At 33.1% G+C, this 23,893-nt stretch overlaps 1 protein-coding gene across 1 annotated transcript in view; it reads left to right on the top strand.

Annotated features, from left to right (window-relative positions):
- The first annotated feature begins 14,378 nt into the window (after positions 1-14,378).
- The window catches only part of LOC148283366 (facilitated trehalose transporter Tret1-like), a 78,703-nt gene continuing 69,188 nt past the window's right edge, over positions 14,379-23,893 (top strand). The window contains exon 1 of the mRNA XM_088223648.1: positions 14,379-14,642. The gene's annotated coding sequence lies outside the window, so the exon portion shown is untranslated. The remainder of the gene's footprint in view (positions 14,643-23,893) is intronic.

Below are 23,893 nucleotides of genomic sequence, written 5' to 3'. Positions count from 1 at the left end.
ATGACATGAAAATTTACGCCTGCATTAAATCTCACACTGACTGCGCAAAAATGCAAGAAGATCTCGACAGACTTTTTCAGTATTGTAATAAAAATTTACTGGAATTAAATATTAGTAAATGTCATTCATTCTGTATTTCGCGCAAACAAATGACGATCAGCTTTCCCCTTTCAATAATACCCCGATCTCTATAACAGATTGTCAAATTTGCGACTGAGGTGTTATTATTGATACGAAACTAATGTTTGATATTCACATTGAATCAGTCCTGAAAAAAACATATAAAATGGTCGGACTTATTATGCGAGTATTGAAACCATTAAAACTAGCATAGACATATGAAAAACTCTACAAAACATTTGTTCGTCCCCAGCTGTACTCCTATTTGTTCACCTTACTATAATGCAAGTATTAATAGACTAGAAAGGGTCCAACAATTTTTTTTAAGCAGGTCGACTACCGGTGAAACATTAACTTTTCTAATCATGCTGAATGTATGCAGTACCATGGAATAAACTCTCTTAAAAATCGAAGAATAATGTTAGACCAGTTATTTTTATTCAAATTAATAAATAATAAAATTGATTCTCTGAACCTACTTGAAAGACTTCCATTCCGTGTGCCATCTAGACCTACAAGACAAAATCTTCAGTTTTACACTGAAAACGCGTCAACAAACTATTTTAAACAATCTACAATACCTAGAATCTGCGACCAATATAACAATATATTTACCGAGGCTGATATTTTTTGTGACAATGTATGTAAATTTAGGTCAAAAATTATAGAAATTTTGAGAGAAGCAGATTTTTAACTTTATTATTATTATTATATACATATTTTTTCATTTCGTTTCTTTTACATTAATTATATTGAACATAATTTAAATTATTGTATAAAGTGTAACCAATTTTTTTGGTGTGTGCATGAGTTTCTTACACTAATATACAAAGAAATTGGCAATATATGTGTACATACTGATACCTTATAAAATGAATAAATAAATAAACAACGAAATTATCTCTTTTAGATTCAGTAATTTTACTTTCGAGGAGCCATCGAGCCGAACATACTTGTCCAGGATTCTGATTATTTTTCCCAAACGGAACCTCAATGGACAGAACTGTACGTAAAACGGACTTAAGTGGCATCATCATTAAGCTAGTAAATGATTAAATTACCAATTAAAATACTTTCTTTTCTAAATTTCAGCAGAAAGAAAAAATATTTTTGAGTCTTAAAATCTAGTACATAATACTTTCTATTACCTATCTCAGTAAAAAGTTAGGAACGTAAATATTTCCGTCGAAGTTGAAGCACCGGTGATCCCCTTTTCAATCAAATAAAAAAAAAGAAAAAGGCTCTCCTATAGAACAGTGTCTTCCAAACTGTGGGTGGCGAAGCTATGCTTAAGGGTTGCGATCTCGAGCAAAGAAAAACATAATAGCAAGTATTCTGGGCCATAGACTACAATAAAAATACGATAATTTTAGTGAGCAGTCTGTACTTGATTATTTTATAACAATTTGTGTGATTAAGGGTATTATTTGCCTACCAGGCAAAATCCATATTTAATTATTTTGAGCTTATCACAAAAAACTGGAACAATAATAGCTCCAACTTTTATAATAAATTTGATTTTTTTGCTATAACCAGTTATATTTATTTTATTTGTATTTTTTTAAGATAGACAAATACTAGAAATCTAGAAAGAGTATTTTCCGACTATTTCTTAAAAATCGTACATAATTTGTGCTGGAAAACTGGAATTCGAGTTATGGGAGAGTGGGAATTGAGTCTAGGATCTTTGGTCGGTGAGTCCAGAAAACTACCATGGGACTATAACCCTGTTTACATTTTATGTTTTACACTTTATCTTTTCAGAAGAAAAGTTTAGATATTTCACTAGTTTCCCGAGTCACTGCTGGCGCTGAACTAGTTTTATTAATATTTGGAGAAAAATACAAACGGTGGCAATGATTTATAATAAATAATAATTATTTGATAGTTTTTCAGTAAATAAAGTTACTGTAAAACATTATTATGGAAGTTAAATATAGTGGTAAGCTGCGCATAATGGCTTGTATGAACGATTCGTCCCGGGTAGGCAGTATAGTAAAATCAGAGTCTCGGGGGTCACCGGATAAATTTGTTTTATTGTAAAGGAGTCGCGTATTCAAAAAAGTTAAAAAACACTGGAAATGGATAAATATAGAGGAAGCGAGGAATATTATATTAGTTCTATTCTCTTTATATATTATATGTTATTTTTTTTGTTATTGTTGTGTAATATTACGTTATTATTTATTTAATTTACTTTATCACGGGCACAGCATGAAAAGCTATAAAAAGTTAATAAAAGTTATGAATTTGAAATGAATGACATAATTAATCTAGCCTTTTTTTAGACTAGAGGTCTTTGAGGCGTGTTGCTACAGAAAATGTTAGGAATTTCCTGGAAAGATCATATGACTGATGACGAGGTTTTCAGCAGAATCGTAGAAGGTAGGCACCACAAATACCTTAATTTTGTAAATGGGGTCTAGAATTCCAATCGTCTATGCGCTTAGTAGCTGCAAGACGTGTTGCAATCTTACTCCTTTTCATTATTCATATTATTTTTTATTTTTTTTTAGTATCATTAATACACTAAATTTATTTGTCAATTTTTAAAATGTGTAAATGGGGGCTAAATTTATAGCTGCCTATGCGCTCTGTAGCTGCAAGACGTCCTGTAATCTAGCCCCTATCTGTTATAATTTTGATTGATCTTAATTGAAAACGAGGAACTAGAATCCCAACCGTCCATGCGCTCTGTAGCTGCAAGACGTACTGGGATGATTACTAATTGTACAGCGCCCTTGAGGGGATTTTCGCAAAAATGGCGCTATATAAATTATCCAACTATATATATATATATACACCTGATCAAAATAATTAAGTTATTGTATTTTATTATATTTTTTACATCTGTTTTAATATCTTCCCGAGTGTATGTATCGAGACGTTATAGGAGCCGGCTTTGTAGTCGATCAGTACAGATCAGTAGATATATACAGACGATCGCTAAGCGTACCGTCAAGGTGATTTCCAAAAGTCATGCAAAATGCATGTTCAAGCAAGCATTTTGTGCTTGAATTGAGATTTATTGGAGATTATAATCGCTTTGAAGTTAGCACTTTTTATTTAAGAAGCCTATTCAAAATATAAATAAGAACTATTTAAAATGTTAATGACGTAAGGAACGCGGACTAATTGTTTGCGGTCATTCCATTGGCTTGTTTCGATCGTATGATGTCGATATGACAAGTAGGTAGAACATACCGAGGTAAGATACAGATAGTACAGAAGTTAAGTATACCGTCTCGATATATACAGATGAAGATAGCGTTCATAATCGAGGTACAGGAATCGAAACTGGGACCACAAGCCAACCACTACAGCTCGAGGTGGTCGTATCTTCACTCGAAATCTTTATTCCGGTATTTTACCTGAGAGTCATCGATTCAAAAACACTCGTCTTGAATAAAATAATAAAATCTATGTAATGAAAATAAAAATACTGTTTTTAATTTGACGTATTTTTTGTTATCATATTCGTTGATTTTTATTTAATTAATTTATTTTATCATTTATTAATAAAAAAATTGCCCAGGTTACAAGGCTACGTAATCCGTTCCAAGGTAGGCAATTTTACTATAAAAACCATTTACACGTTTATTTATTACACGAGTGTTTGTATAATTGAATAAATTGTGTCCGTATTTTGTCCAAATTAAGAATGCAAGTGGACACAACAAAATAAAATGACAAGAAATTAGTTAAAAATGTATTCTAAATTTTTCAAGAAAAAAATGAGAATTAGTCATCGCATCTTCACCGTATACTGCGCAAATATCGCGAACAGCTTTTGAAGGTTTATTCCTTCGAATGTACGCGAACAGAAAGACTTGTCGAAAATGCTCACTTTTGTCTTCTTGACTTTTAATTTTAACACTTTTATCCAGCAAAAGAATATATCTAACGTAAAAGCGAACTTTCGTATTACCTTTACCATTTTTTTAACTTTTGGTGATCATTTTTTTATTTAAAAAAAACACGGCACAACTTATGTCATAATCTTATATTTTAAATAAAAATTTAGAAAACAGGTGGGTTTTAAGTTTTTTCCGAAACCCCTCTTCACTCTCACAGTTCAGTATTTCTGCTGTCGAATCTTACACCCTCAGCTGGTCATAAAAAATACCCACTAAGCTTTCAAGACAAGGGCAAGAATTATGAACATATTATGTACAACATTGAGTATTGCGTTGAACAAACATCTGCAGACAAATTAATTTCAAGCTATCTATGGAGCCGGGGACCTTAAAAAGTAATAAATCTTCATAAATCCATCTAATATTTTTAAAAATCAATCCCTAAAAATACACACATTTTCTGTAACTACCACTGGTTTGCGATTCAGTAATATATAGGGTTTACCAATTAGTACTGATAGGATTTCAAATTGAAATAAAACACAGTAAAGTACATTGAAAAAGTTGCGGAATGGTTTAATTATATAGAGCGTGTATGGCATTTATGATTTAAACAAAATACCGTTAAAATAACCACCACAGCTTCTCTTGCACTGATTGACCCGTTGAAGCCAATTTTCGATGACTCTGTGCAGCATTTTGGACGGTATGGCGACTATGGTGCTGCGAATGTTGGCTTCGAGCTCATTAAGAGTACTGGGTTTGTTGGTGTAAACCGGTGATTAAACGTGACCCCACAGAAAATAGTCTAGAAGTGTTAAATTCCAAGATATATATAGTTGGATAATTTATATAGCGCCATTTTTGTGAAAATCACCTCAAGGGCGCTGTACAATAATAAATATCCCAGTACGTTTTTTATTAATATCCCTACAGAGATGAGGTAGAATTTTTTCAAATTCAGGATTATGGATATTCGAGCGTTTACAGGGCTTATGACCTGTCATTGGCTGGGTTAAGTGGCCACTTTACGTTTTACAACATTTCCCATTCCGCTTATTAGCGAATATCGACACAGGTAATATTTTTTTGATTTTTGTATATATGTTATTAACTGAGAAACCATTCACTAGCGTGTTGGAGCGCCATCTATGTATCCCAGTACGTCTTGCAGCTACAGAGCGCATGGACGGTTGGGATTCTAGTTCCTCGTTTTCAATTAAGATCAATAAAAAATTATAACAGATAAGAGCTAGATTACAGGACGTCTTGCAGCTACAGAGCGCATAGACAGTTAGAAATTTAGCCCCCATTTACACATTTTAAAAATTGACAAATAAATTTAGTGTATTATTGATACTAAAAAAAAATAAAAAAATAATATAAATAATAAAAATGAGTAAGATTACAACACGTCTTGCAGCTACTAAGCGCATAGACGATTGGAATTCTAGACTCCATTTATAAAATTTAGGTATTTTTAAGTTGATATATGAAAGCTAGATAACCAATCATCGTGCAGCTACAAAGCGCATGGACGAGTGGAATTCTAGCAAAGTTAGAATGATATCAATAAATTTATAAAAATAGAGCATAGTAGTAAGTTTGTCAAGTGTTCATGCCAAGAACTAAGCAATAAAAAACTAAATAAATAAAGCACTGTATCAACTCCATGGTTAACAAAGGGAGATAGATGTCCGAAGAGAATCTCTTGGTGGAAGAAGATCTTGGTGGTCAGTTGTAAGGACCTATAATTGAAATAACCGATTGAACAAAATTTTCAGGCAATAAATCCATCGTAACGCTTGCTGTGTGGCAAGGTGCGCCGCGCCGTCTTGTTGAAAACGAATATTGTCCTTATCAATGTCTTCAATTTGGGGAAACCAAAAATCATTCAGCATGGCACGATAGTTCTCACCATTCACAGTAACGGTACGTTTTTGCCTATTTTAGAAGGATTATTTTGCGGATCTTAATTGAAAACGAGGAACTAGAATCCCAACCGTCCATGCGCACTATAGCTGCAAGACGTGCTAAGATATTTATTGATTGCACAGCGCCCTTGAGGTGATTTTTACAAAAATAGCGCTTTATAAATTATCCAACTATATATATATCGTTAAAAATAAAAAAAATTCTCAGTATTTTTATCCGTTATTAACACACTTAGGTAACATGTTTTTTGAAAGGCTCAGATTTTTTTTTTATTGGCCTCAGAACATAATTTTCTTTGTTTGAATTGTTTTTTGTATACTACTGAACCACTACGTAGTAACAGATTTTTAAATGTTATTTGTTTAGTTTCTCACACGAGTAATGCATAAAACGAGCCAAAAACTATGTGTAGGTCGACTAAGTTATAAATAACTCAGATTTGACGAGTTTTTGGGATAACCTTTCATTTCGTTCTTTCATTTTTTTTCGTTTAGGTTAAGTGCCAAAATACGGCGTTTGTTGGCAAAAAATTGTAAGTATAATTAACTTACTACACAAAAAAATCCCAGTAGTTTAATATTATTTAAATATTTTTTTATGAATCATTTAATACAGTGTACAAAAATATAAAACCAACACGACATGAATTTTAAAAATTTTCCCCTATTTCTCAAACAACATAGAATATGTTCATAATTTAATTAGTGCATGTTTGTCCTAATCAGTGCATGTGCTTATTAAAATGCATGTTGTGTTGGTTGTATATTTTTGTGCTACAACTATGGTGAAGGGGTATAGTGGGTTTTGCATGTTGGTTCGCATGTTGGTTTAACTCGTGTCCTGACGAAGGGACGGGTACGTTTCGAAACCGGTAAACATAGAAAAGTCGGTAAATGGTTATATACAAATATTTAATAACATTAAGTAAAAATTATTTGAAAATAACAAATTTAAAGTATTCAATAAAATTTATTTATCTATAGAATCACTTGGCCTCGTAGTGTAATGGTTAGCGCGTTTGCCTACCATGTGAGAGGTTTCGGGTTCGATTGCCGACATTGTTGATAAGAAGTATGAATTCAAAAGGGTTTTTTCCCACCAGAATATTTTATCGTCCCTGGACTGGTTTCTGAAGCGTAAGACTGATCATTTTACCTTCATTTAACAAAAATGATTAATATACGCTGCAATTGGTGTACCACTGCAGTGCCCTATACACCATTGGGTGCGGAAAGGGAATGATGATGATGATAGAATGACTTTTGAAAGTACCCTTGAGGTATATTATATTATGAAAATGACGTTGTATAAACTATCCATAATAATAATAATTTAGCTTAAAGGACAAAATATATATTTTTTAAAGATTTTCAGGACTTCATCATTCTTAGGGGGATTTAAGTGAGAAACTTCTTGATGGTCTTTCAAATATTTGAGTTAGATTTATTTCAATTTTATTTTTCATGTATTTTAAATGTTTTTTGTTTATTGCATGTTCTTTCTTATATTTGATTTGCCATGTATATTTTAATAATGTTTTTGTTATATCAAGTAAAAAATATGGTGATATTGACTGTAAAACTATTATACATATATTCATCCCAACTCAATACAGGACTTTGGTTCCGTGGAGTTGGGATTTGTGTTTCAATAAATGTCAAATGAATCTGTTGTGAATAAATAAATAAAATAAAAATAAATAAAAAAGATTTGGAGTAAAGATAAGGAATGTGAAATGATGCGGAGTGGCTTTTGAAAGTTACTCTTTTTTTCTTCTTTTTTTTTTTAACTTGTATTTAGTAATGTATATAAAACTGTAGTTGGCCTATAATTTTGGTTTTTTGTAAATATTTTTTTTGTTAAAATGGATGTAGTTTTCTTTTAATAAATTTAATAAAATAAATAAAAATAAGCCTTATACATAATGTAACGGGCGGTTTAAAAAAAAAGTGATTTATAAAATAAAATGCAAACGATATAGTTGGGGCCCTCGGTATCTGTCGGCTAAATGTTAGACCTACAATAAAGAGTGATTATTCCACTTTCGGGTCTGACTTTAGCGATACCGGGGTACTAAATAGCTTCAGAATTGTGGAATACAGTCCAAACTGTGACTTGTACAGTACACAAGCATAGCAAGAAATAAGCAACCCCCATTTTAAAATACAAAAAAAATACCTCGACGGGGAAACGCCGTGATGGTTTGTTTGCTAAAAAAACTTGATGTGCAGTATAATCGAGTCGGACTCTTCTATATACCAAACGTGTTACAGCTTTTGATGACGTATTTATTTATTTCTTAAAGAAATATGCGTAAAGCTGAAACTAATGACAATATTGGCTTAGGATTCCGAACCCAGAACCCTAATAAATTAATGCACCCAATCCGACCCCCGCCCTTAACTTAACGCAAACCCTCATAAACCATTTTTAATTGTTTATTTGCCCATGTATTTTGTTTATCTACAAATAATATTCCTATCTTTAGCCTTAAACTAAAGTGCGCTTAACTCTAATCTGTTATTTTTATTTTTATTTTTATTAGACAGCTTATATAGATATAGCGCCTCGTTCGTACTACAATACCTCAAATGCGCTTTACAGTCTTTATTATTATTATTATGGATAACTTACATAGCGCCATTTTCGTAATATAATACCTCAAGGGCGCTTTACATAGTGATTCCATAGATAAATAAATTAATTTGAAGCTTTTAAATTTGTAGTTTAATTAAAACAGACATGCTACGGATTTACTCAAACGAGTTAGAGAACAAGTGGGTTTTAAGTTTTTTCTGAAACATCACTTCACTTTAACAGCCTTGCACCTCTGCTGGAAGAGCATTCTGTAAACTGCCTACCAAAATAAAACAGGGACCCTTCGAGTTCGAGTATCGTCTATCATCTTGTTAACCTTAATAATAAGTTAAGGAATGCTATCTTTAAAAGTAGTTAGTTTATTATATTTTACTTTTTGTGCTGTTACATGTTCACTTAATTGCCATACTTACTACTTCTTTGCTCAATGTATTACTATTGTGTTTTTTAAAATTAATTTTTTATTGTTACCCTTTTCAAATCATTATTATGTCGTTGAAATTCCATTCGTCGATGCGTTTTGTAGTAACAAGACTTTTTGTGATGTTAACTATTATATTATGTAAATGATAATAACTATCAAATATCTAAATTTAGTAAATAAGGTCTAGAATTTCAACCGTCCATGCGCTCAGTAGCTGCAAGACTTGTGATCTAACTTCAATTTTTATAAATTTACTTCTATTTCTTTTCTTAAAATATCACTTAAACTCAAAACTTCATTGTCAAATAAAATTTTAAAAAATAAATATGTAAATAGGGGCTAGATTTCTTATTGTTCATGCGCTCTGTAGCTGCAAGACGTGCTGGGATTTTTATTTATTGTAAAGCGCCCTTTAGGTGGTTTTCACAAAAATGTCACTTTAAAAATTATCCAAACATTATTATTATAGGGCCTGCGACCGCAAATGCGCTGCAACTGAATTTAGTGCGCTGTTAGCGTAAAGGTATAATAACTTTTTCTCTCGCCGTAGACGTAGCTGATCTAAGCGTAAGACGCCTGTCAGCTAGTTCATCTGGAATGCATAGTTTCCCCAGATATTTCGGAGCAGAGTTGTGCAATGATTTATACATAAGACAACAGAGTTTGAATTCCACCCTCTGTGGAAAACGTAGCCGGTGTAATTCCCGAAGTAGTGGAGTGATATAACTTAACTTAGAGATTTTGAAAATAACTCTCGCTGCAGCATTTAATACAGACTGTAGGCGAGTCATTTTGTTCATTAGTACACCTGCATATATACCATTACAGTAATCGACTCTAGACACTACAATTGCATTTATCATTTATTTATTGACGAGCGGCATCAACCGGCAATTTTTTACGGGTATGCATTTAATTTGTCTCAGCTGGTAGAAGCATGAACTTATCTCTTATACTAATTTGAGCGTTAAGAGAAAGGTCAGAATTAAGTAAAACTCATTGTATTTAAACGGTGGGTAAAGCGGTACTCCCTACATCGGGTAGTGCCGTATCGTGAATTAAATTCTGTCGTCTGGCTGAAGATTACTGTAATAGAATATACGCAAATCTCTCAAAATATCAAACTAAAAACTTCAATCTGTTTTCAATGCAGCAGCAAGGCTTATTACAGGAGTAAAAAAATATTCTCACAACATCTTCGAGATTTGCAGTGGTTAAAAAGCCCAGAGAGAATAAAATACAAGCTGTGCTGGACAGTATTCAAATCCCTTCATGAAATGGCTCCAAAATACCCATCGGACCTTTGTATTAGGGAAAATACATGTCAAAGAAAATCTACTCTTCGGTCATCATTTGAATCAGAAAGAGGAAAACTTGTCGAAATCCGGCGCTTTCCAAACACTAGATTTGGAGATCGTGCTTTTGCCGCCGCCGGCCCCTCTGCCTGGAACCAATTGCCTTCAAACTTACGAATCATCGACAGTCCTAGTCAGTTCAGATCCCAACTAAAATCCCACTTCTTTAGACTATCATACCCTCAACTTTAAATCTGGAAATATAATATATCACCTAAATTTTGTTAGAATGTAAGTTTAGGTATACAATTGTAAAGCGCCCTTGAGATATTTTTTTTACAAAAATGGCGCTATATAAATCAGCCAAATATTATTATTATTATTATTATAGTTGTTCCGTTTTTGATGGGTTTAATGTTAGTCTGTTTTCAGCCATCCAGTTTCCTATTTTCTCAATGCATCCAAGCATAAACAAGCACACTTCTCTTGCCTGGTTTGCTATAAAAATAAATCTGTGTATCATCTGCATAGCAGTGAATGTACAATATATATTCAATATTTATTTTATTTATTTATTTATTCATGTTTTTCGCTTACAACCTATAATTAAAAATAAAAATAATGTGACCTCACTGGGGTTTCCCGTGCCGAGGACACTTAACAATTTAGCTTTTTTAAATTACATTTGAGAATAAACAAAGAAGACTTACTTAAAAAATAAACATATTTAACAAATATTCAGACAGTTTTAAAAACAAGGTATTTATGTACATTTATATTATTTATATTACAAAACACACAATGAAAATAACAAAAACCTAACATAAGCTAAACAGTTGTGGAGCAGTCAATTCAGTATTGGTATGGGCGAATGAGACAATCCATTTTACTTCTACCTAGCTCCACTATCCATTTTTTTAGAGCCTTTTTAAACATTTTCTCATTACTAATTGCTTTAATAGATAGTGGAAGTAGGTTATAGATTTTAATTGAATGATACTCAAAATCCCTTTGTCCGAAAGTGGTATTAGTTTGTATTTGTTTAAGTTGTCTATGTGTTGAGAATCTAACAACAACAACAACAACAAACCATCACGCCGTTTCCCCGTAGGGGTAGGCAGAGAGGATAGAACGCCATAACACTATATCTTGGCATACAGACCTCGCTTCCTCTACATTCATACATCTTCTCATGCACGCACGCCGATTATTCCTACTTTTGACATGTCCATCTTCAAGTATTTGATGGACTTGATCGTGCCATGTCTTTCTCGGTCTTCCTCGTTTTCTGCATCCATCAACATTTGCATCGTAGATCCTTTTAGTCGTTCTTTCGCTGTCCATTCGCTCTACATGTCCAAACCAACGCAGCACCCCTTTCTTGATTCTGTCAATAATGCATGTCTCAGCCTTACACACTTCACGGATCTCGACATTTGTGCACCTATCATACATCGTTTTACCACACATTCGCCTGAGGGATCGCATTTCGACAGCATTCAACCTACTTTCATCATTATTTTTCCAATTCCATACTTCGCTTCCATACATTAGAGTTGGAACTAGAACTCCGTTGTGATCTGCGAGAATCTAGTGATTATATTATTTGTATGTGATGTATTGTGGGGGTTATGTCTTTCATTTGAGTAAAAATAGTTTTTGAATCTATAAGTGAGTATTGTTTTAGCGTATAATTGTTTTGGTGTCATAAGTTGTGATTTATGGAATATTTCTTCAGTAGATGTCTAGTAGAGTAGATTTGATTAAGTAAAGTTTTAAATGTTACCTACTACTCCTATTATTATTATTATAGCTTGATAATATATAGGGCGCCATTTTGTGAAAATCGCCTCAACTCCTACTTGTTACTTTCTTGCCGGTCCCCGTAAGAACATGATTTTATTTCTCTTTTTATCGGAAATTGAACCAATTTGATTCCACAAATTGGAACATACCTTCCAGGAATTGATCATTCAATTTGTTTTAAGAACCCCGATTTATGCCGCGTCCAAATTAGAAGCTACAGGTATCCTAAGGGCACATAAATAATATTTTCAAATTGGTCCCGCTCGCCGCGCAATTCCTAAACCACCGTGACTCGAAATAACACGAATACAGAGATGACGAACGTTTTATGGCATTTACAGGGCTTATGACGTGTCATGCAATACCTAGGCCTACCAGGCGCTTGGAGTTACTTTTATCAGTAAGGATGCTGACAAAAAACTATCATGTTCCTTATTTTAGCAGGTTTATTCTGAATTATTTAATAAGCTATATAAGTTGTCTATTAGAGTAATAAGAAACTGAAATTGAACATGTTAAATACTTAGGACTAACAATAGACAGACAATTAACATGGACAATTCATATCAACAATTTAATTAGCGAAGTGGCGACATTATCGAGTCTTTTTTTAAAAATCAAAAACTTTGTTCCAAAAACGGAAAAAATTCTAATGTATGAAGCCTATGTAAAAACTAAAATATGTTATACGCAACTACTATGGGGAGCAGGATATCAAAATGACATAAACAGACTACAAAGACAACAAAATAAAATATTAAAGTTAGTATATGACCTTCCCTATTTAACTGCAACTAGAGAACTTTTTAAACAAACTAAGCAATTAAATATAACTGAACTCTTTCAACTAGAATCATTAAAATTAATCCATAAATTAGCCACTAATGTAATTGTAGACGAAGAACTAAAACTTGTAAAAAATTGTAGTCAACATGGACATAATACGAGAATATCAGACAAATACCATATACAACTTTCTAAAACAAGACAAGGACAATCAAGACTAATGAACCAGGGACTGAAATTATACAATAAACTACCAGACAAAACTAAACAAAAGACTCAGACAAACTTTTCGAAAGATGTAAAAAATATTATTTTGAACAACAGAGTATAAATGAAAAATGTATATATTATTTTATGTAATAATCCGTAAGGGTTTATAAATAAATTTTCAAATAAAAAAAAAAAGAATTAATAGTTGACAATCAATAAATTGACGGAGCACAGGCGCGTCTAGAGGTGAAGCTGTGAATTTTCTTGTTTTCTTCTTCTTTTTCCACTCCTAAGTGAAGCATGTGGACATCACCAGACTCTTCCGGGAGACCTCATCGTTAGCCAGCACTCACGCCTCCTGCAACGTCAATTCCGCGTCCCGTTCCGCCGAACAAAGCTGAAAGATCGCCATCAATGGTCTTCCAGGACGGTCCCCGCAGGTGTGAAAAGGAGATAACCATATAAACATCAAAACACCTAAAACAAGACCCGAGACAATCGTTCATAAATTTGGGCCAAGTGTCAATAATGCGCTACTTCAAACTTTATGATAACCGTTATTAGAGTCGTTTTTTCTTTGCAATATACAAGCTGGATGCTTCTTATCTCTCCAAGTCTCGAAAGAGAAATCTAAAACCTTATTATTATTATTATATTTGGATAATTTATATAGCGCCGTTTTTGTGAAAATCACCTCAAAATTTGTAAACACGGGCACATATCAAACATACATCTCTTTTTTTTTAAATTACAGTTAATGTTAATTATGTCAAGAAGCTTTTCTTTAATTTATCCTTCTATATGTGTTTATCAAAAAACATAGCAAAATACCTTGTTAAAAGAAAACATGTATTGTAAACAAAACATATTAAAAACATAATAAAAAATCATGAGGATCTTGAAAAATTCAATCAATATTTTAATTTTAATTTAGAACATTATTGTATTATGTATATTTATGTATTTAATTGCATTATAATACGATTTTCAAATGCACTTATTCATTCGTATTCCGAAGCAAAAAAATAATCAGTGCCTATGTAATAAGAACCTAATGAATTCATAGGATCCAAAAACTTTCAATGCAAATGATTCACAACTTTTGTATTTACGGAAAAATGCATTCTGAGGCGTTCGAGCTTCCGCACATCTGGTATTTCAGTAAACGCTGGAGAAATTTCAACAAGAGTAAAAAATATTATTTAACAGTAGAATTAATTCATTTGCGCTTCATACTTGATATGTATTTTTTTATTAAGTGTGTGGTTTTGTTTGTTTCGTCTGATAGTGAGTTGTTCGGAAGAGAAGCAGCATCAAATAATGTGAATAGAGAATGCTTTTAAATTCAGTATTTATCCGGTCGTTGCGAAGTGCGCATGCGTCGCTCAGAGCGCCAACTATTCAAATTTCGAACGCATTGAAATGAAAACAATTGAATATCGTGCGTGATTTTTATATTAAAGGTGCATTATTCAATTGTGTGTACATTTTATTGTTTTCTAATAATAAAACGTTTATTGTGTTTGTCATCGGATTTTGATGGTGATTTGAAAAATCTGTGTTTGTAATAATTACACATCAAATTTATAATTGTGTAAAAAGATTTTCCTGGTAAGTGAATGTATTTTTTTATTCATCATTAACATCATTTCCCTTTTCGCACCCAATGGTGCATAGGGCACTGCAGTGAAATGACTTATTTCAGAATAATTGACTTTTATTATATTTTATTTTCTTTTATTTAGGAAACATACAGTACAGTTACATAGTTTCATATTTTACACAGTTAGACTTATCTCTAATGGACCAGTGAAGTTTCCATATTATAAAGTAATTATATGAAAGGTTATTAATTAAGTACAAAAAATAGAAGGAAAAAAAAACATAAATAGAAGTTGTTTAAAAATTCAAATTAAAGTAGAAAAATGAAGAAAAATATATGTATTTTGTTTATTTATTTATTTCGGATAATTTTCATAGCGCCATTTTTGTGGAAACTCATCTCAAGGGCGCTGTACAATAAACATGCCAACACGTCCTGCGGCTACAGAGCGCATAAGCGGTTGAGATTTTAGTTCCTCTTATCCAAAAAAATAAACCATCACGCCGTTTCTCCGTAAGGGTAGGCAGAGACAAAAGAACGCTACATTGCTCTATCTTTTCATGCAGATCTAGCTTCCTCTACATTCATACATCTTCTCATGAACGCGCGCCGATTATTCCGACTTTTGACATGTCCATCTTCAATTATTTGTTGGATTTGGTCATGCCATGTCTTTCTCGGTCTTCCTTTATTTCTGCACCCGTTAACAATTGCATTGTAAATATTTTTAGCCGTTATTTCGCTGTCCATTCGCTCTGCATGTCCAAACGAACGCAGGGCTCCTTTTTTGATTTTGTCGATAGTGCTTATCTCAGCCATAAATAACGTTCGGATCTTAACGTCTGTGCATCTATCGTACACAGTTTTACCACACATTCGCCCGAGAGATCGCATTTCGACAGCATTCATCTTTCTTTCATCCCTGTTTTTCAAAGTCCATACTTTGCTCCCATACGTCAGAGTCGCGACCTGGACTCTTTTGTGAACTGCTACTTTTGCCTGTTACGACAAAAATTTATTTGTCTTGGTTGATTTATGTGCACCATTCACTCTGTTCCCTGCACTCACCCTCCTTTTAATATAATACACTACTTCTACTACCATCACGCCATTTCCCCGCAGGGGTAGGTGGAGAGAATAAACCGCCACACACTTTCATCCTGGCGTACATTTCTAGCTTCCACTTTCATACATCTTGTCATACATGCCCTTCGGTTCTGCCTGCTTTTGACATGACTGGACTTAAAATTTTGGTTTATCTGATCATGCCACGTCTTCCTTGGCCATCCTGAGACCAAACCATCTCAGAGACCCTTTTTTAATCTTATCAATTATACTTGACTCAGATTTACACTCTCGCCTGATTTCATCGTTCGTAACCTTGTCATACATTGATTTACCACACATTCGTCTAAGATATCGCATTACGACCGCGTTCACTTGGCATTCATCCTTCCTCTGCCAGTTCCATGTTTCACTTCCATACATTATTGATGGGACTAAAACTTCTTTGTGCACTGATAGTTTAGCTTCGATTGACATATTTTTATTAGAAATTACTGTGCATGGTGCGCCGTTAATTTTGTTATATATAGTTGGATAATTTATATAGCGCCATTTTTGTGAAAATCACCTCAAGGACGCTGTACAATTAATAAATATCCCAGTACGTCTTGCAGCTACAGAGCGCATGGACGGTTGGGATTCTAGTTCCTCGTTTTCAATTAAGATCAATTAAAAATTATAACAGATAGGAGCTAGATTACAGGACGTCTTGCAGCTACAGAGCGCATAGATAGTTAGAAATTTAGCCCCCATTTACACATTTTAAAAATTGACAAATAAATTTAGTGTATTAATGATACTAAAAAAAAAAAATAATAATATGAATAATAAAAAGGAGTAAGATTACAACACGTCTTGCAGCTACTAAGCGCATAGACGATTGGAATTCTAGACCCCATTTATAAAATTTTGGTATTTTTAAGTTGGTATATGAAAGCTAGATAACCATTCATCGTGCAGCTACAAAGCGCATGAACGAGTGGAATTCCAGCAAAGTTAGAATGATATCAATAAATTTATAAAAAATAGAGCATAGTAGTAAGTTTGTCAAGTGTTCATGCCAAGAACTAAGCAATAAAAAACTAAATAAATAAAGCACTGTATCAACTCCATGGTTAACAAAGGGAGATAGATGTCTGAAGAGAATCTTTTGTAGACAGTAGGTAGATATCGTCACCATGTGGTCCACTAGGCTGCTGGAGAATTTCTGGAAACGCACGTGTGTAGACTGGGGGATTATGCCTATTGTTCCAACGACTTGGTGTCCATTTTGGTCCGTATTATTTCATTTCACGAGACGCAACATTCCTGTTCAATTCCCCTTTTTAAATGAATATTTTTATGTATAAGTTAGTTATAGAAATTCGATTTATCATTTTGTATGTTATTAGAAGGCAGATATTTGAAATTTTATGTATTTATCAATAAACGTCAGTTCACTTTTAATAGCACTGTTGTAATTTATTAATTATGGGTGTAGTGCTCCAAATAGCAAAATTTAGGTACTTTCGCGTCAAAAGCTGATGGATTCTTAAACGGTTTTAATGATTCACATAACATTTTATGATTTAAAGGTTACAGGCGCACTATTTTTTGAAAGTTTCCATTGTTCACTATTTGTCACATATTTTGTTAAGAATAAAGTATAAAACAATGCTATTAAATAAATAGTCTTCTTTTTTCCACTGTGAAAAACATGACTACACTACTACACACTAACGACTTATAAACATTAACTCATTGTTTTCTAACATATAACAACTTATTTTTAAATTTATCATAAGATTATAAGCTACGGTTGGCCCGCATTCACTCTCCTTTAGATATATATATTTTATATAAAATGCATAGAAACTAGGTTAAAATCATGTCCTGCAGATACAGAGCGCATGAACGGTTACAATCTATGCCCCATTTACATTCTTCAAAAAAAATGTTAATAAAAAAAAAAACAGTATAAAAATACGTTTACAGACAGAAACTTGATAAGAACATCTTCTGTAGCTACAGAGTGCATGGGGACAGTTAGAAATCTAGAGATAATTTTTACATAAAGTTATTTTTCATTATTCAATAAAACACAATTGATATTTTATTTTTTTACAGGTGGAATTATACGGAGTGGCTTTACGGACGTTTTTTTTCTTTTTTTTGCATTGTATTTATTTATATGCATATAGAAAACTATAATTTTCCTTTAATTTAGGTTTACTTGTAAATATTGCTTTTTTTGTTACAATGGCTGTTGATTTATTTTAATAAATAAAAAAAAAAAAAATACTTATGGCTTATGTATAAAAGTCATTTACCTACGTGCGCTTAAATCAGCTAAATGCACGGCGATAGGAAAATTCGTTACACCTTTACAAAACCAAAGCACTAAATTCGGTGAATGCGCATTTGCGGTTGCAAGCCCTATGGCATGGAATGCTCCCCCAGCAGAAGTGCGAAACCGTGAGGGTAAAGAGATGTTTCGAAAAATTTTTAAACCCACCTGTTATCTTAATCATTTTAATAAATTAGTTGCATGTGATAAAAATGAATTATTGAAAAAATTGAAAAATGAATGAAAACGTAGCCAGTGTAGTTCCCGAAGTAGTGGAGTGATATGACTGAACTTAGAGATTCCGAAAATAAGTCTCGATGCGGCATTCAATAAACGTCATAAGCCAATGTAAATGCCTTGACTTCCATATTCCCCTATATAAGGTATTCTCCATCCAAACTCAAATATTGTAGGTAGATTATGTTTTTATTTTTAAGTTTTCCAAGGTGTTAGAATGTAAATACTTGAATATAAATTTTATCCATGATTCATAATATTTATACTAGTAATTCATGGCCAATATTTTTAAGCCAGAAACAAGATGTCTGACCAACTAGATTTTTTAATTTATGCAACTCATGATTCATTCGTAGCCCGTACGAAAATAAATTTTACAGTGAAATTTTCTAATTTATCGGAAACTTTGTAATCTGGGTATTTACGTTGCCTACACGTCTACAGCATTGAATTCCAAGAAATATCAGATGTGTAATTCTTAGTACTAAATCGAGTTTACTACAGAGTAAAACATAATTTTATTATTTTTATTAAAATTTATTTTGTTTATTTAACTTTTTTTACATTGGCGGGCTTTTATTTATTTATTTTTTATTTTCTTTTATTCAGGAAACATACAGTACAGTTACAAAGTTTAATATTTTACACAATTGGACTTAATTCTAATGGACCAGTGAAGTTTCCATATTAAAAATCAATTAAATGTAAGGTTAATTATGAAAGTATAAAAAAGAGAAGGAAAAAAATGAAAAGGGCTTATTGCCAAATGGCGATTTCTTCCAACCAACCAATAAAACAATAGTTTTATTTTTATAATTCAAGTTACAGAACATATTCAATGGAAAAAAAAGATTAAAAAGCCAAAGAAAGCTATCAAATATCCTAATTTAGTAAATGAGGTCTAGAATTCTAACCGTCCATGCGCTCAGTAGCTGCAAGACTTGTTGTAATCTAACTTATATTTTTATAAATTGTTTTTTTTTTTTTTAAATATCACTTAATCTCTAAATTTTATTGTCAAATAAAAAATGTAAAAAGGGGCTAGATTTCTTATTGTCTATGCGCTCTGTAGCTGCAAGACGTGCTGTAATCTAGCTCCTGTATATCATAATTGGAGATGAGGAACAAGAATCCCAACCGTCCATGCGCTCAGTAGCTGCAAGACGTAGTGGGATATTTATTGTACAGCGCCCTTGAGGTGATTTTCACAAAAACGGCGCTATATAAATTATCCAAATAAAAATAAATAAATAAAGACATATGAAAATAGAAATAAACTTATTTGTTTATAAATTACCTTAAATCAAAACTATTACTCAATGGGAAAAAAGAGAAAAGAGGAAAGGAGAATACTTCTGACTGCGATAACTTAAGCATGTTCATTGTGATCGCTCAAATACTTAGAATTTTTTTAAGCAAGTCGATAGTTATTATTATTATTATTATTATGGATAATTTATATAGCGCCATTTTCGTAATAAAATACCTTAAGGGCGCTTTACATAGTGATTCTATTGTTAAAGTAATTTAATAAATTTAGTAAATTTAATAGTTATTTGTGATTGAGCTACTAAGCGAGTTACATGCTCGCATGAGCTGTGCTGGTGTCTGTGTAATAATTCGCCACCCGCTTATAGAAATACCCTATCACTCATATTGCATAGAACAAAAGCGTTCTAAATTTTTAATTACAAAGTGATGATATAAAGAAATAAATTAAATTTTAACTTTTTTAATTTGTAATGTAACCCTTACCGGTCCAATGTAGACTCATTCGACTTCGATTTTTTCTAAATGTCACACTTTGGAAAATTATAAAATATACATAATAAGGCCATTATTATGAACATTTCAAAAATAAATCTCGTTTTTACTACAGATCAGTTTTATTTTTTTTAAATGAAAAAAATAGTTTCTATAATATTCCTAAGTATGATATGTCGAATGAGATTCGACATTGGACCGGTAAGGGTTAAGAAAAACAATGTACTTTGTCATCACATGCTAAGGATTTATTCAAATGATTTAGAGAACAAGTGGGTTTTAAGTTTTTTCCAAAAATCACTTCTCTCTCAGAGTTTTGCACCTCTTCTAGGAGAGCATTCCATGCCGTAGGGCCTGCGACCGCAAATTCGCCTTGCGCTGTTTGCGTAGAGGTATAATAACTGTTCCTCTCGACGTAGATGTTGCTGATCTAAGTGTAAGACGTCTGTCAGCTAGTTCATCTGGAATGCAGAGTTCCCTTAGATAGTGACTTACACATGAGCCACAAAGTTTGTATTCCACCCTCTGTGGAAAACGTACCCAGTGTAATATTCCCACCCGAATGTTGCGTTTTTTTAAAATGCAGAAAGATGGATAATATTCATTGAAGTCGTTTTATGATCCTTATTAGTTTTAAGCTTTTTTTTAGAAGTCGTATTCGTCCTAAAGGTGTGATATTACATAACTTAAACAAATACTTAACAAGCAAAAACTAGAGTCGGGTGATTTTGTCCAAGTTAAAAGTGTTATAAAATGTTATTCATTGTGCTCTTTTTCTCTAGTATCAAATTCTCTTCTCCCTGTGACCACTCCCTATGTACAGGTGTTCATTAAACCCTGTCACATCCGAAACCACGATGATCAGTATCAGCAAGAAGACATACTGGCACATTTAAATGTTTTTTTAGAACGAACAAAATATCAATAAAAGCAAATGGTTGCTTACTTCTGCAGGAGAGTAACAAGGATACGGGAGGTTGGCCCATTTCACATGTGTAGCGCGTATCCATGCGACATCGCATAGTCAGTAGAATTGTATTTGTGTGAGTGAGAAGGGGATGGGAACTCCGGAACGATTTCATTTCTAAAGTATCAATTCTGATATTCGAATGTCGATTCGAAGTTACGGGATCATGTATATATATAAATATACATGCAAATTTCATTTGTATTTTCCAAATTAAATACCTAGCTTCTTTAAAATTTCATAACCTTGATTTATTAACACACAGAAAAGATATCTTCGATCAGATCCTGCTTTACAAAACTTGCGCGGTACTGCGCCGCGCACCTCTCACTTCTCCCTTGCAGAAGTAAACAACCATTTTTTTTTTTTTTTTTAAATCTTTGTTCTAAATATTTTTTTTGATATGCTTTTATGTCTTCTTGCCCATACTGATCATCATGGTTTCGGATGTGACAGGGTTTAAAGAACACATGTAGATCTATGTGTTCACAACTCAATAAATTCTTAAATATATAATATTTTTCTTAAGAAAAAAACGCTACATTTTCAGATATGCTATTATAGCTCCAGGCCGCACAAAAATGCGAATCGGACCGCATGCGCCCCGCGGGTCGCAGTTTGCCCGGGCCTGATTTATGAGATAATGAAAAGATTGATAACGAATTGTTTGTTAGCAGTTAGTAGATAGCAGATAAGAAAATGGAACCGGTTAGGATAGTAGATAAGGATTAAATGAGTCGTCATATTTATTTATCAACAACAGTCAACATGTAAATATAAATGTTTTTAGAGCTGAATGTAATCCTTTAACCTTAGTAAAATAAAGTTCTGTATTTAATCAAAACCTCAGAGTAATAGTTCGCTAGAGAAGCCATTAAGCTCTTTTGCATTGCATCTCACTAATCTATACATTCTGGACATTGGGCAAGGGGCATAAAACAAAAGTTGCTCTTAGAATATTCAATAAATTAACATATTACAATAGAGATGAAGAACATTTCAGAAAAGGTAATATAGAAGTCTTGTCATCTACAAGGCTCATGACCTGTCATTGGCTGGTTTAAGTGGCCACTTTACACCATGTGTAACATTCACCATTCTACCCATATTTAACTAACTAACTAACCATCACGCCATTTCCCCAGAGGGGTAGGCAGAGAGGATAGAACGCCACACCACTCTGTCCTGGCACACTTCCTTTGCTTCCTTCACATTCATACATCTTCTCATGCACGCACGTCGATTATTCCGACTTTTCACATGACCACTTTCAAGAATTTGTTGTACTTGATCATGCCATGTCTTTCTCGGCCTTCCTCGACTTCTACAACCAGACACATTCGCATCATAAATCTTTTTAGCCGTTCTTTCATCATTCATTCGCTCCACATGACCGAACCATCGCAAAAGACCTTTCTTAATTTTGTCGATAATGCTTAACTCAGCCTTGCATTCTGCTCTAATTTCGACATTAGGGCACCTATCATACATTGTTTTTCCGCACATTCGCCTGAGGGATCGCATTTCAACAGCATTCAGTCTACTTTCGTCCCTTTTCTTCCAACTCCATGCTTCGCTTCCATACATTAGGGTTGGTACCAGAACTCCAATATGAACTGCTAATTTAGCCTCTTGCGATAGACACTTATTTGCTACGACAGACTTTAAGGCACCATTAACTCTTTTACCGGCACTAACCCTCCTTTCAATATCCTTGTCCATATTTCCATCTCTAGTAAACATACTACCCAGATATACAAATTCTTCGACCTGTTTCAAACTATCTCCATTTACTACAATCTTACATTCAGTCATAGTTACATTTCTTTCAAAGACCATGACGTTCGACTTTTGCACATTCATTAGCAAATCACTCTCCTTGCACACTTCGTAAACCTTTGTAACCAAGGATTGCAGTTCCTCTTCGCTGTCAGCTAGGAGGACTGCGTCATCGGCGTACAGAAGGCAACTGACAGTTAGATTACTCATTTTCGCTCCCACATCCATACTTTTCAATTCTTTCATACATTTATCCTATATTCTATATATATATATTATATCTATATTCCCTCAATTCTTTCATCCGTTGATGTTTGTGAAGTAAAAGAGCTGAAACCTTTATTTATGCGGGTCATAAGCCCTGTAGATGCCTAGACTTCTGTAATACCTTTTCTGAAATGTTCTTCATCTCCTCAGGGAGTTAAATCCAGTCCTTGTCTACAGAAATTTCGACAAACTCAAAATATTGTTGATAAATTCACCTGGTCCATGAAGAAGTATAGAAATTGAAAAAATAAAATTTTCAGGCGTTGCCTAGTATGCAGCTGAAATAATTCAATAACACGAATCTCTCCCGCATAAATAAAGGTTTCAGATCTTTAACTTCACAAACATCAACAGATGAAAGAATTGAGGGAATATAGATGTTAAAATACGGGTAGAATATATATTGTTGGATAATTAATAAAGCGCCATTTTTGTGAAAATCACCTCAAGGGCGCTGTACAATTAATAAATATCCCAGTACGTCTTGCAGCTACAGAGCGCATAGACGGTTGGGATTCTAGTTCCTCGTTTCCAATTAAGATCAATCAAAAATTATAATAGATAGGAGCTAGATTACAGGACGTCTTGCAGCTACAGAGCGCATCGACAGTTAGAAATTTAGCCCCCATTTACACATTTTAAAAATTGACAAATAAATTTAGTGTATTACAATATAATAATAATATGAATAGTAAAAAGGAGTAAGATTACAACACGCCTTGCTGCTACTAAGCGCATAGACGATTGGAATTCTAGACCCCGTTTTTTATATTAAGGTATTTTAAAGTTGATATATTAAAGCTAGATAACCAATCATCGTGCAGCTACAAAGCGCATGGATGAGAGGAATTCCA

This window comes from Micrasema longulum, unplaced genomic scaffold (genome assembly GCF_059751315.1).
Source record: "Micrasema longulum isolate JH-2025_06_02 unplaced genomic scaffold, ASM5975131v1 h1tg000244l, whole genome shotgun sequence".
NCBI lineage: Eukaryota > Metazoa > Arthropoda > Insecta > Trichoptera > Brachycentridae > Micrasema > Micrasema longulum.
This window is presented reverse-complemented; position numbering and strand designations above follow the sequence as displayed.